General features: G+C 33.8%; 1 non-coding gene and 1 pseudogene across 1 annotated transcript; one reads left to right on the forward strand and one right to left on the reverse strand.

Moving 5' to 3' along the window:
• The window catches only part of LOC113851966, a 221,694-nt pseudogene that overhangs the window by 154,038 nt on the left and 54,094 nt on the right, over positions 1-13,562 (reverse strand).
• LOC113853430 lies at positions 9,623-9,729 on the forward strand. Its single transcript, XR_003502602.1, has one exon. It is a non-coding gene; the product is annotated as a small nucleolar RNA R71 (small nucleolar RNA).

A 13,562-nucleotide genomic window follows, 5' to 3' on the forward strand; every position in this document is an offset into this window, starting at 1 on the left:
AAAAGCATCTTAGCCAAGAAATTTAAACATCAACACATCTTAACAACTACTACAACACTACCATTTTAATCATTATCAAGCGGCATAGAAGCTATAAAAGCAGTATCTTGTTGAGAAGTTATTTCTGCAAAATAAAAATTATATATAATTAGTAATTATTTATTAGCTTTTAATATAGTTAATAACAACATAATGAGGGTTCTTACCTTGCTCAAATTTTTCAAGCTCTTCAAACTCCTCATTTGAAAGTAATGGTGAACAATATCCCTTAAGCCAATCTTGAGTGCAAATAAGTGCTTCTACCATTTTAGGTGTTAAGGAAGTACGGTAAGAATCGAGTACCCTTCCTCCAGTACTAAAAGCAGATTCAGAGGCTACAGTAGAGACAGGTATTGCCAACACCTCTCTTGCAATGACTGGAAATCGACTTGAGTTTAACTTCCACCAATTCAAGATATCAAAATTTTCTGGACTTTCTAAAGTTTCTTCCAAGTACTTACTCAATTCATAATTCTTACTTCCACTTGATCGAAAAAATTGACTATATCCATAACGATCATCACTGCTACCCTAAAAAAATTCACTATAGCCATAACGATCATCATTTAATATTGTTTCTTGTGAATCACCTTGAGATCCTGCTTCCTTACCTTTGAATTCTTCAAAAAGAGACTTCAAACAAGTTTCTAATTTCTCATTCAATATCATTGTCTCACTAACACCAAAAGTTTGAGAAATCAACCATTTTATGAATTTCAATTTGTATCTAGGGTCCAACATAACAGCAATAAACAACAACATATTTAGATTGTTTGGATTTCCCCAATACTTATCATATTTTTTCTTCATTCTTGTAGCCATTTCTTTCATTCTTGCATCTTTGGATTGATGACACATTTGATTTATCTTCTTTCCAATTCCAAGAACCTCTAACATATACATGTTACCTGTCACATAAGATGAACCAGAAATGCACAAAGTAGCTTCATAAAAAATCTTCAAAAATGGTAATATTAAGCGAACATAGTCCCAATCTTCACTTGTAGGAAGACCCTTCCCCTTGTTTAACTCTTCAGTATACTTCCTATCTGGCATTTCAAGCTCTTCAAATGTCTTTTGATGTTTCAAAGCACCTTCTAACATAAAAAAGGTTGAATTCCACCTAGTTTCAACATCTAGGCAAACAAGACCTTTGTATTCAATTTCTCGTTCAATACATGCCTTAAACTTTATCAATCTAGAAGGAGAAGATCTTATGTATTTCACTGCAGCACGAATTTTTAAAACAGAGTCATCAATCTCCTTTAAACCTTCTTTTACAATCAAATTCAAAATATGTGCACAACAACGCATATGAATATATTCTCCATCCAAAACTAAACTGCTCCAAGATAATAGCCTTTTTCTTAGATACTGAATACCGACATCATTTGATGAAGCATTATCAACTGTCAAACTTAAAACACAATTTAGCCCCCACCCATCCAAGCACTTCTCTATAGTCTTAGCAATAGTTTCTCCTGAATGGCTAGTAATTTCACAAAAATTTAGAATCTTTTTTTGTAGCTTCCAGTTATTGTTAATAAAGTGTCCAGTCATGCAAAGATAACTAAGATTCTGACCAGAAGTCCATGTATCAGTGGTAAGACAAACCCTTTGACAATTTTGGGAAAGAAACTTTTTCAATTTGATCTTTTCTGTCTCCCATAGTCCCAAAACATCACGTGCTACAGTACTGCGTGAAATGACATGAAATTTTGGTTGTAAAACACTCAAAAACTTTTGAAATGATTCGTGCTCCACACATCGAAAAGGAATTTCCATAGCTATAAACATCTTCACTAATTTTATCCGACACTTCTCTTGGTCAAATTTGGTAGTTGAAGGAGAAGAAACAGGTCTTTCTGCGTTTGCCATTGATGATGAAATTGAATTGGGTTTATTTTTACATTTCTTTGAATGAGCTAGCATGGAACTTGTCCCATTATCAAATTTCATCAAGCAACTACAATAGTTGCATCTAGCTTTTTTTTTTATAAAGGGTCTACAGTAAAGTGATTCCAAACTTCAGATCGATTTTTACGCCTATCAAATCGAGATTGTAACACATTAGCAGTGTTAGAAATTGATGGTGGAGTAGTCAAATGCTCTGCTGTCTCAGAAGTCATAAAATCATCTTGATCATCCATTGTGTCTATTATTTTACATTAAAGATCAAAATAAAAATATTTAAAAAGTTATTAAAGATTAGACAAAATGATATGAAGAAGTCATCAATCAGTCACATTAAAGACAATAAGAGAATAGTATGGCTAAACAACAAATGCAACTATATAATATTATTTTATTATAAATTTTAATAAACATGATATATCTAACTTTATAAATACAAGATCTAATAATCAAACTAAAAGAAAGATGACATAGCAATAACCAATGCCCTATTGCCATTGGAATTTTACAGAACATCTCACTTGTCAGCGCCAAGCTACAACTTAACAATTTAGGAATTTTATGCGATTTGCATAAGAGAGAACTTCTGTTATATCATTTTTTTTAAATATCATTATTAATCATTGAATTCCTCACTGGCTTATTACTATTTCTAATTTTTATAATTCGTTGTCTTACTCTTTTAAAGTATATTTATAAAGAAATAATTAAAACAAAAAAAAAACTAACAAAAAATTTTATAAAAGGAATCATAACAATTAATCAAGAAATCTATATGTATAAATGCATCCTAAAAAAAAAAACTGACTGTCAGTGTCTTAACTATGTTGAATAAGTTGTCAAACTCTCACTATTAATAAATTATAAGTTAATATTACGAACGATAATGTAGGCAGGAAATGACAATGAACCCGTAGTGGAAATTGATGTCTAAATTCCATTACGTTGGAAAGATTAGCCCTTCAAAAGCTTCAAAATTTTGTTCCCTCAAATTAGGCATGCAATGACATTTTTTACGTCTGACAATTTCAAAATGGAGTGACAAATCTATTTCATATCTTGGTATTTCATTCCATTATGTTATATTTATATAACTCTCTTAAAAACTTTTTAACTAAACACGATCCCCACTTTTAGTAGTAATTTTCTTTCATCTGCCACCCCTGTCCTATCTCGAATTTCTTTTTCTAAAGCTTTTCATTTATTTAACACATTAGCTTGTAAGTTTTCCAAAACTATGAACTCAAATAAGAATGACATCAACAAAGAATCATTCCCCTGTTCATCAACTTGGACAGACCGCGATTGATGCTCTTAGCACGCTGTCAGGTCTACTTATTTTGAATTTGAAAAATGACATATTTGGAAATCAAGTGCAATTGTAAACACAAAACAAGTCTAAGTACAGGCTTCGGGCATAACCCAAGTCCATACAACTAAAGAAATATCCAAAAAGCATGGCCCTTGATCATTACCTACAGATAATAGCTTAAATACTATTCAAAATTGAATAGTTTTGTTGACCCAAAAAAAAAAAAAGAACACTTTTCCCCTCCTTCAATTAAAAGACCTAGGAGGACATTTTAGAAAAATCATAACAGATAATGCAATTACACCTCATGGTTTGTAAATATGGAGTTTAAATGTAAAAAACACACAATTGAGCACTCGCAAGCAATTCACAAACCTAAAGTCCATTAACTAAACAATTATATGATAGAATATGTGACTAAATAAAAAAAAATGAGGTTCAGGTATTCATTTTGATAGCATAGTTCCCTGATATCAGTAGAGTCCAAACACATGACTCATCGTTGTAGCTACAAACTACAGCCAGCAAGTCTGGAAATGGAACTATTACACAAGGAATTAGTAGCCACTTACAATTTTGAACTGTTAAGAGTTAAGACCATTTGCAATGCAAGAAGAGAACTAACACAACAATCAAGACATGCCCATGTGCAGTTAGTTGAAAAAGGGCTGTGCAATTAACTGTACATGGTTTCATATTCACATCGTTTCAGTTCTCACAACAACAAAAAATTTAAATGTCTCTAAAGTAATGTGTGTGATCCAACTCATCAATAGAGCGATTGTTGTTTGCAATCTAAACACTAGCAAGTGCACTAGGATTGCAGCAAGTAATGAGTAAATTTAAGATCTGAGTATCGTCTCCACAGGGAATTAGGAACTCAATTATCACTTCACAGAAAAATAACCATTTGAGCCATACGAATTTGGGAAGAGAGTTGTATCATATAGAAGCAATAATCAGAGCAATCAAAAGTAAAGAACTTGTAGAAAAACAGAGTATAAGATTTGTGATGAAATGAGATAGCAATGAAGGATAGTTAGGAATTTACTTCGCAAGAATATCAAAATCAATCCAATTAAATCCTCTGAACATTCAAGCAATTGAATAATTGACAATCAGTTTCACATATACTTAGCCAAAGGTTAATTCCTTAACTCATTGACCCTAACAATCCACTAAACCTCCCTAATCCCTTAGGTGAGATTCAATTTCAGGTTGCATTAAGAATTAGAACTATAAGATTGCAGAATTAGGTCTCCTTATCCCTAAGAAATCCCTAAACTCTGGTTGCCAATTCAGATCGGAGCAAACAATCCAATTCCCATTGGTAAAGATTCCTCTTGATTAATCAAATGAATTTCCATTCAAAGATTGCATGAAAGGCAGAACTAACAACTCAATTAATCCAAGAACTTAAAGTTCAGAAGATAAAGTCGAATCAATACATTAATTCGAGTTCCATAAACCCCTAACTATGGGAAATTAAGCACACATTGCAACAAAAACAGAGAAAGAAGAAGAAGAAGAATGCAGAGCAGCCATGGCCACGAGCTCCAATCTGATCCCTCTTCTTGGAGCTTCAAGCTTCGACCCCAATCTTCTCTCCACTCTCTCTCAACGAGAATCTAACTAACAAAACAGAAAATGAGCAAAAGATCCTTAGTTTCGCGCTTCAATCATGTATTTATAGAAACCCCAGTTCTGCGCGTTGTCACTTTTCTTCACAATAGTAACCACGCAGAAGCTTTATGTAGTGCGCGTGTTCACTTTCAAGAGCAAGAGTAACCACGCGCAACTTGCAGAGTTGAAGGCTTCTCTGGAACATTTACTTTAATTCATAAGAGTGGCAACGCAGGAGGTCGAGGGCTGCGCGTGATCACTTTCGTGAGTAATAGTAACCACGCGCAAGCTGTCCTGATACAAGTGCCTCTGGAACGCTCACTTTCGTTGGCGAAAGTGACAACGCGCAGCTCATCAGGAATGAAGTCTCTCTGGAACGTTCACTTTTGTTGGCGAAAGTGATAACGCATACTAGCAACACTCACTCTTGTAAATAAAAGTGATTACGCACAGGCTCCTCTTCTCATTTAGGCTCTGGAATGATCACTTTCACTAACAATAGTGATCACGCCCAGCCTGCATCCCATAATTCTTGTATTTTGGAGTCCAACATTGCCATTCTTCCTCTTCCTTTCCATTGATAATCCATTTCCATGACTTTTGCTCAAATTATTCCTTCAAAAACAAGATAAATTCCTTAAGAACTAAGCATAAATTTTACAAATGCGAAAATAACTACAAATTGAAATAAAACTTTCAATCATTCTCTTTTTCTGAGTTCTTCTGCTTTCTTCATATATTTTCCTTATTAAATGAGCTAGAATTATGCTAAAATATCAGTAAAAATATGGATTCATCAGCGATGATGAAGGACATCTCGAAACTTAAACAGATCAAATGAATTCATCACACACTTTTTCTATTTTCATTCACCTATAAAAAAACCAACGAGCCAAGATAACTTTTAATACAACATTCTTTGGCACATTCAAGTTTAGGAAAATAGAAGGTAAAGGGTATTGGCACATTCAAGTTTAGCACATTCATTGTGTGCTGGTCCCTCCCAGCCATAAGTCAAATAATTTGTCTCAATACAAAAACATAGGCAACACAAAACATCACAAACAAACTGCAAAATACGTTATCCTTTAATATCTAAACAGCAAAATAACAAAAGAGAGGAAGGAAGCGAGAAAGGAAAAATGTACCTGCGATGCAAATCAATCTACGGATCTCTGTTGCTGGAACCAAATCGGTATAATTTTTCCCAAGAAAGAAATCTAGGGTTTAGAAGAAACAAGAATAATAAAACCGGTTTTGTAAAATCTGATCTAATTTTTATATATTAAAACCAATTTAAATCCAAACCTTTTTTTTACGGATTTAGTTTTTTAATTTTTTAAAAAAACTGGATTTTTAAAACCGGTTCGGCTAAGTTATGGATTGGGCTTTTATAATTTGGTTTTTTTGTGCACCCCTACTCCCAAGTCACACAATGCTCTTCCCACAGTGCAGTTTCCTATTTCACAAGGAATGCTAAATGATCTAGGATCTTTCAGCTTTTGAGGAAGCTTTCTCTTGAGAATGGCACTGCACTCCTCTGTCAAAGGTACTATTTTATCATGCTCTAGCTTCCTTTTTCTAGAAAGTAGTTCTTTCATAAACTTTGCATATGAAGACATTTGCTCCAAAGCTTCTGCAAAAGGAATGTTAATTTATAATTTCTTAAAGACATTCATAAACCTTTCAAATTGTTCCTCTTGTTTAGGATTTTGGACTCTTTGAGGATAGGGCAGCCTCTTGTATTTTTCTGGATCTATTGGCTTACAAGCTTCCTCAAAGAGTTGCTTTTTGGTTTTCTTCTTAGAATTCATAGGAACATCTACTTTTTCTTCTGAATGGTCTTTCTTCAATAGCTTAAAATTTCTTTGTTGCAGATCTTGTTCAATTTTTCTCTCTGCTACATCATTTACTTTCTTTTCTGCTGGTTTAGGACTTGCAACTACAGCTCCACTCCTTGTAGTTATGGCTTGACATTGCTCTTTAGGATTGATTACTGTATTGCTTGGAAATCTTCCTTCATCCCTGCTGGATAGTTATTCAGCTAATTGTCCGATTTGTGTTTCTACTTTCTTCATGGAAGCTTCTTGGTTCTTGAAGCTTGTTTGAGTCACTTTCATGAATTGCAGCATAGTTTCTTCCATCTCAGTCAACCTCTCATTCATAGGTTTGGAAAATTTCTGATTTCCTTGAGGTTGAGTAGATGAATTCCTCTGAAAATAAGGCTGTTGTGTTGCTGGTCCTGCATTAGAAAAAGGCACATTTGAGTTAGAATTCTTTGCAGCAGAATATTGATTATTCCAGTTAGAATACTGCTGAGTTCTATTATTCAAAAATTGAAATCCAGGGGGATATGATGGCTATTGTCTTTGAAAATTATTCATATAATTCACTTGCTCTTGTGGTTCACTTGTAGATGCCTCGCATGCACCATTTACATGGTTTCCTCCACAAAAATCACAACTTAGCTGACTGGTAGGCATACTCTGTAACACCTTATATTTCTTTCCTCAATATATGATAAATTTTCATAAAAATTAATAGGGTAAAGTAAATTTTCCTTCAAAACTTTCTAATAAGGAAAAGACATTGAAATGATATAAGGTTCATAGAGTAAAATTTCATTAATTCATAAGTACTTTAGGAAAACAAAGATTCTAAAGTTTTCATCAGCAATAAAGAGGAATAGTAGTTTTACAACATTTTCAAAAGAACGCTATAGAACTGAAAATATTCATTACATAACTCAAAATAACTAAGTCCTATAGCAGTTCTCATCCATCCATGCACTGTGAGCCTGGTACTATTCGTCCTGGTTTCCTGAAAAATGTTGTGTAAGGGTGAGTCTCTACCCTACCACTCATACATAACATATACATTCTTCACAAAACACATCTTATCACGATTAACGAAAACATCATGGCATTACATATCACAAGGTTATATAAAGCATATTCTCATCTCAACGCGCATTACATTACACAGATTCACAATTTCTTTTACTTTTATCCGCGCTTACCGCGCCCTGTGGCCACTGTTATCCGATGCCTCTATCTCGAGGTCTTACACATTCATGTAAATAGTCGCCGGATGGCCCAATGCAATACGGATACAACGCATGCAATAGACGGCCCCTTAGCAAAGGTAATGGTCAGGAGTCAAGTCGAGAAATGAGTGTGTGGCCATGTGGTGTATTCGAACACAATATTCCGTGCACAATCCCGAATGTCACTCACCACCCTACATTTCCCCAAGATATCTCATATCGTCTCCATCTTCCACTCCCCTAGTGTATCTCTGTAACTATTTACATCATATCTTTTTCCATCTCATACTCTTTCGAGTATATTCACATGTTCACATATGCCATTTCTCATGTTCACACATATTTTCATCATATTTCCACATACTTTTCATCATATACATCAAACCATGGCATATTAACAATACACATAATTTTTACATGAAACACAATATATTCAAACATAAAACTTCCATCTCTTTGTATATTTCATATCACAAAATCATATAATCATATCAACCATCTTCAATATACCTTATCATGCCTTATTTGGACATAATATCACATTTTCACCATGTATTCATCATAAATCACATAAACAGCCAATTATTCTCACTATTCACCGATTATTTTTCATAAAGCAACAATTATTCCACATATAATCACATACATGACAAGATCTATGAGAATACAAGTAATAAACATAACAAAATGATAAAGTAGAGCCTCCCTTACCTCAAAACAGGGCTTTTACAAGGATTTAACCGAAGGTTTAACTCTAGAACAGAGGTTTTCCTAAGAACATCATGAACATCTATAAGAAGAAGAAAAAGAGAAACGAACGGTAAATCTAACTTCAAACTTAGAAAAACTTACTTGTAATCCTTTAGATCGAACGTAGAATCACAGATCTGAAGAAAAATCTAAGTTTAGGAGGTTTAGTATGGGAGAAAATGGCGAGATATGACTTTAGAACCTTTGAGAACCTTGGATAGGAGTGAAGAAATGAAAATTTCGTCTGCAACCCCCTTTTTATAGAAAATTTTCGAAGTTACTGTTCACCACCGAAACACTGTTCATTGCCAGAAACACAGTTCGCGGTAATTGTTCACGCCGGAAACACTGTGCACACGTACTGTACACGGATTGTACGCGTACTGTACGCGGATGTGACGTGAGCCATGACGTCATGCTGATGTCATTGATGACATCATCGTCACTGGACAAAGGCGGTTTCACTGTTCATACGCAGTTTACTGTTCATAGGCGGTTTACTGTTCATCGACACTGTTCATAGGCAGTTTTACTGTTCACTTTTTTTTTTTTTTTTTTAATAAATTCTATCCAAATCTATTCCAATTATACTTTAACAAACCTCATTTTATTTAAATCAAAATATAGGATGTTACATACTCCCTGTTTGTAGATTGCTGATTTGTTGTGTTAAGGCAGCTAATTGTTCTGAAAACATTTGATTTTGTAGCTGATTCTGTGCAAGAAAAGTTTCCAGAACCTTAGCTTCATGACCAGAGTTTCTTCTTTGATTTCTTAAATTTGAATTCTGATACATTGAAGATGCCATCATCTCAATAATTCTCTGAGCTTCTTCCAAGGACTTTGTATTTAATTAACCTCCAGCAGCAGCATCAACCATTGTTCTTGTTACTGCATTCATTCCATTATAAAAAGTTTCCAATTGCATCCAATCTGGGATATAATGATGTGGACACCTTCTAAGTAATTCTTTGTATCTTTCCCATGCTTCATACAATAATTCTTCTTCTTGCTGCACAAAGGATGTAATTTCTCCTCTCAACTTAGCAGCTTTGGATGGAGGGAAGTACTTAGTTAGAAACTTATTCACAAGGTCTGTCCAGGTTGTGATGCTTCCTTGTGGTTGAGCTTGTAACCAGCATTTTGCTCTATCTCTCAAGGAAAAAGGAAATAGTCTTAATCTGATAGCTTCTTCACTAACTCCATTCATTCTTATGGTGTCACATAGCTGCAGAAAATTTGAAATATGTAAGTTAGGATCATCAGAATTTCCTCCAGAAAACTGATCTTGTTGGACTAAATGTAGTAGGGCAAGTTTAATCTCAAAATGGTTGGCTTGAATAGTTGGCGTAATTATAGAAGAGTTAAAACCTTGCATGTTAGGAATAACATAGTCCCCTAATGTTCTAATTCTGTTCTGCTCTGCCATTTCTATTGCTGGATTTGGTTGTCTCAAGGGTGTAGATGTTCTTTTCACTCTAGGATTACTCTAAAATTCTGGAGAATGGACAGCTTCTAATTCACTATCACTCCCTATGGCTTTTTCTGCTCTAGACTCTTTTCTCAATCTTCTCAAAGTTATGTCTATGTCAGGATTAAAGACCAGAATTGATTTATTCTTGTTTTTACCACGCATATACAAATCAGATTAAAACAAAATTAGACTACAATTGATATTCAGAAATGCACAACAGAAATCATGCAAAATCTATCAGTAAAAGCATATAGAAACTTAAATCTAGCAGTTGCAGAATTGTAAAATCATGTAAAAATATGCAGAATGCCAATTACAAATATGAAGAACAATGAAAACTGAAATTATGCAGATAAACAAGGATGTAAAAATTCTATGCAGCAGACAAAAATATTATGCAGAATACTACACAAGGTGCAGTAAAATTATGCAGAAAGCAATTTGAAAGCAAAGCAACAAAATAAATGCTCAATCTAGTTACTTTTCTACTACTAATGATATTGAAATGCAAAATTCCCCGGCAACGGCGCCAAAAACTTGTTGTTCGCAATCTAACACTAGCAAGTGCACTAGGATTGTAGCAAGTAATGAGTAAATTTAAGATCCAAATATCGTCTCCACAGGGAATTTAGGTTTCAAATACCACTTCATAGAATTATAACCATTTAAGCTTTTTCAAAATTGGAAGGAGAGTAGTAACATGTAATAACAGCAAACTAGAACAATTAAAAGTAAAATGAACTTGCAGAAAACAGAACAACGAACAAACAATTAGGTGATAACAGAGGAAGAAACCATAGCTAGGGAATTGCTTCACCAAAACTCCAATGTTTAATCAATAAAATTCTGAATTAACAAGCATTTGGAAAGAAAAACAATCAGTTTCACGTTCTATTGTTCAAAGGTTAATTCCTTAACTCAGTGAACCTAACATTCAATTAAAACATTCTAATTTCTTAGATCTGATTTAATTCAACATTGCTTTAAGTATAAGAAACCAAAAGATTGCAAGATCAAAGTTCCTTATCCCTGAGAAAACTATAATATTGGTGATTGGTTCAGATCTGAAGAACAAATTCAATTTCCATTGACAAGAGTTCCTCTAAAAATAGTTAATCAAATTTCCATTCAATTCCTACGTATAGTGCAGAATCAATCACTCAATCTATTCCAAAGCTTGAAATCCAGATCCAAAATCAATTCAACACATTCATTTCAGATCTACAATCCCTAACTATGAACAAATTACACAGCCATGGCAGCAGAGAAAAGAAAAGAAAGAGAAGAAGAAAATCAGAATCGCCATGGAAGCTTGCTCCACTCCAATTCCTCTTCGTGAAGCTTCGAAATTCGAATCTCCACTCCTCTCTCTCACTTCCTCCAACAAGAATCTAACTAACAAAACTGAAAATGAACAGAATCCCCTTTTTTTCGGATCGTTTCTGGTATTTATAAAATTTCCTAGATTTTCACGTCATCACTTTTATGAAAAATAGTAGTTACGCAGAGAGTTTTTGGTTGCGCGTTAACACTTTTCCCAGAAATAGTGGCCACGCGCAACTTCCTGATATTGAGAGCTCTCTGGAACTATCACTCTTGATGATAAAAGTGACAACGCAGAGTCAAGGTAGTTGCGCGTTATCACTATTGCTGATAAAAGTGACTACGCGCAACTCGGCAAGTTGAAGACTCTCTGGAACGATCACTTTTGATGACAATAGTGGTTACGCAGAGCTTTCTTGATATTTTGCCTCTCTGGAACTATCACTTTTAATGATAAAAGTGGTTACACAGAGCTTTCCTTCTTCTTTGAGCTCTGAAGTGATCACTTTCACTGACAATAGTGATCACTTCCAGTCTACAATTTCTTATTCTTGTTTTTTTTTGGAGTCCAGACTTGCTTCTTTGCTCTTCCTTGTCATTAAACCTCCATGGATATGATCCTTGCTCAATTTATTCCTTCGAAAACAAGATTAAAAACTTAATTCCTAAGCAAAAATTTCACAATTGCTAAAATAACTACAAATTTAAACAAAACTTCAATTCCTTCTCTTTTTTTGAGTTTTTCTGCTTTCTTTATATATTTTTCTTATCAAATGTGTTAGAATTATGCTAAAATATCAGTCAAAATATGGATTCATCAGAAAGCATGATAGAATATGTATATGATTATGTAAGAACTGATGATATATTGTTTTGTGATTGTTGTAGTAATATTTTCTTAAATTCCACAATTATATGTATATTATGAATGGTAATAATGAAATTATGTTATGTTTAATGATAAAATATATGCTCATCCTTTTTGAACATTTCAGAGAACAATGATGATGGCACCACAAAGACAAATTAGGCTAGTAGATTATTCTATACATTGTAGATTGAATTATGTATTTAGAGAGTATCAGCGTTTCATGTATTTTAATTTTAATATTGACTGTGATGATGGACCTAGTAATGTATGGACTGTAGAGATAAATTTAAGTTATGATGGTCCTTTTGATTTTCCTATAAATAGTCATATTCACCACATCTTTAGTCTTCATAGCTATCGAGGAACAGTTACGTCTCCAAGAGTTAAAACTTTCCACAACCACGATCTTCTTTGGAGACCCACCCAATATACTTTTCAACAATTTTCATGTATAGAGGTTGTGGCTGATTCAAAAGAACTATACCTCAGAGGATGATGACTTGACTCTTGAGGATCTCTTAGAGATAAAGGGTTGTCATAGCGATGATGACTAGAACTGAGTCCTCGGTATATGAATATGAATATAGACTGCTTTTAGGACTTAGTTATTTTGATATTGTAAATGTATGTTCTAAGTCCTAGGGTATTTTGTTGACAATTTGTAAATATTATATTTTGTGAATGGATTTATCCGTGGGAAAGTTTTAATTTCTTCACAATTTTATATTATTTATTTTAATTGAAATTTATTTTATTTTCTTTGTTTCTACATAAATTATAATGCATTTTGAGAAGTTAAAATTTTGTATTGCCTTAGGATTCGCCTCATTTTCAACTTTACCATTCCTTTCTCAGCCTATCAGCATAGATCCCTTACAAAACTTTTTGAGTCCTCTAGTGCCTATTCTTATTTCCCCAAACCCTATAGAATTCATCTCTAAAGCCACTGTGTCTCAGAGACCTAGAGAGCCTTATTTTCTAGATACTCCTAGGAAATACGTAAAGACTTATTTTTGAGTCCTCTAGTGCCTATTCTTATTCCCTCAACCCCTTTTATTGTATATTTTGTTACCATTTTTATAGGGACTTATGTAGCTCTTTAAACACAACCAAGTTCAAAAGATAGGTGAAATCTTCTAATTTGGAGGATGAGGAGGACGACCCTTAAATGGATCCCTAGTTTTTTTATTTCTATTACTATAGGACTCTA

Source organism: Abrus precatorius, unplaced genomic scaffold, assembly GCF_003935025.1.
Source record: "Abrus precatorius isolate BTA unplaced genomic scaffold, Abrus_2018 Scaffold10, whole genome shotgun sequence".
NCBI classification, from domain to species: Eukaryota; Viridiplantae; Streptophyta; class Magnoliopsida; order Fabales; family Fabaceae; genus Abrus; species Abrus precatorius.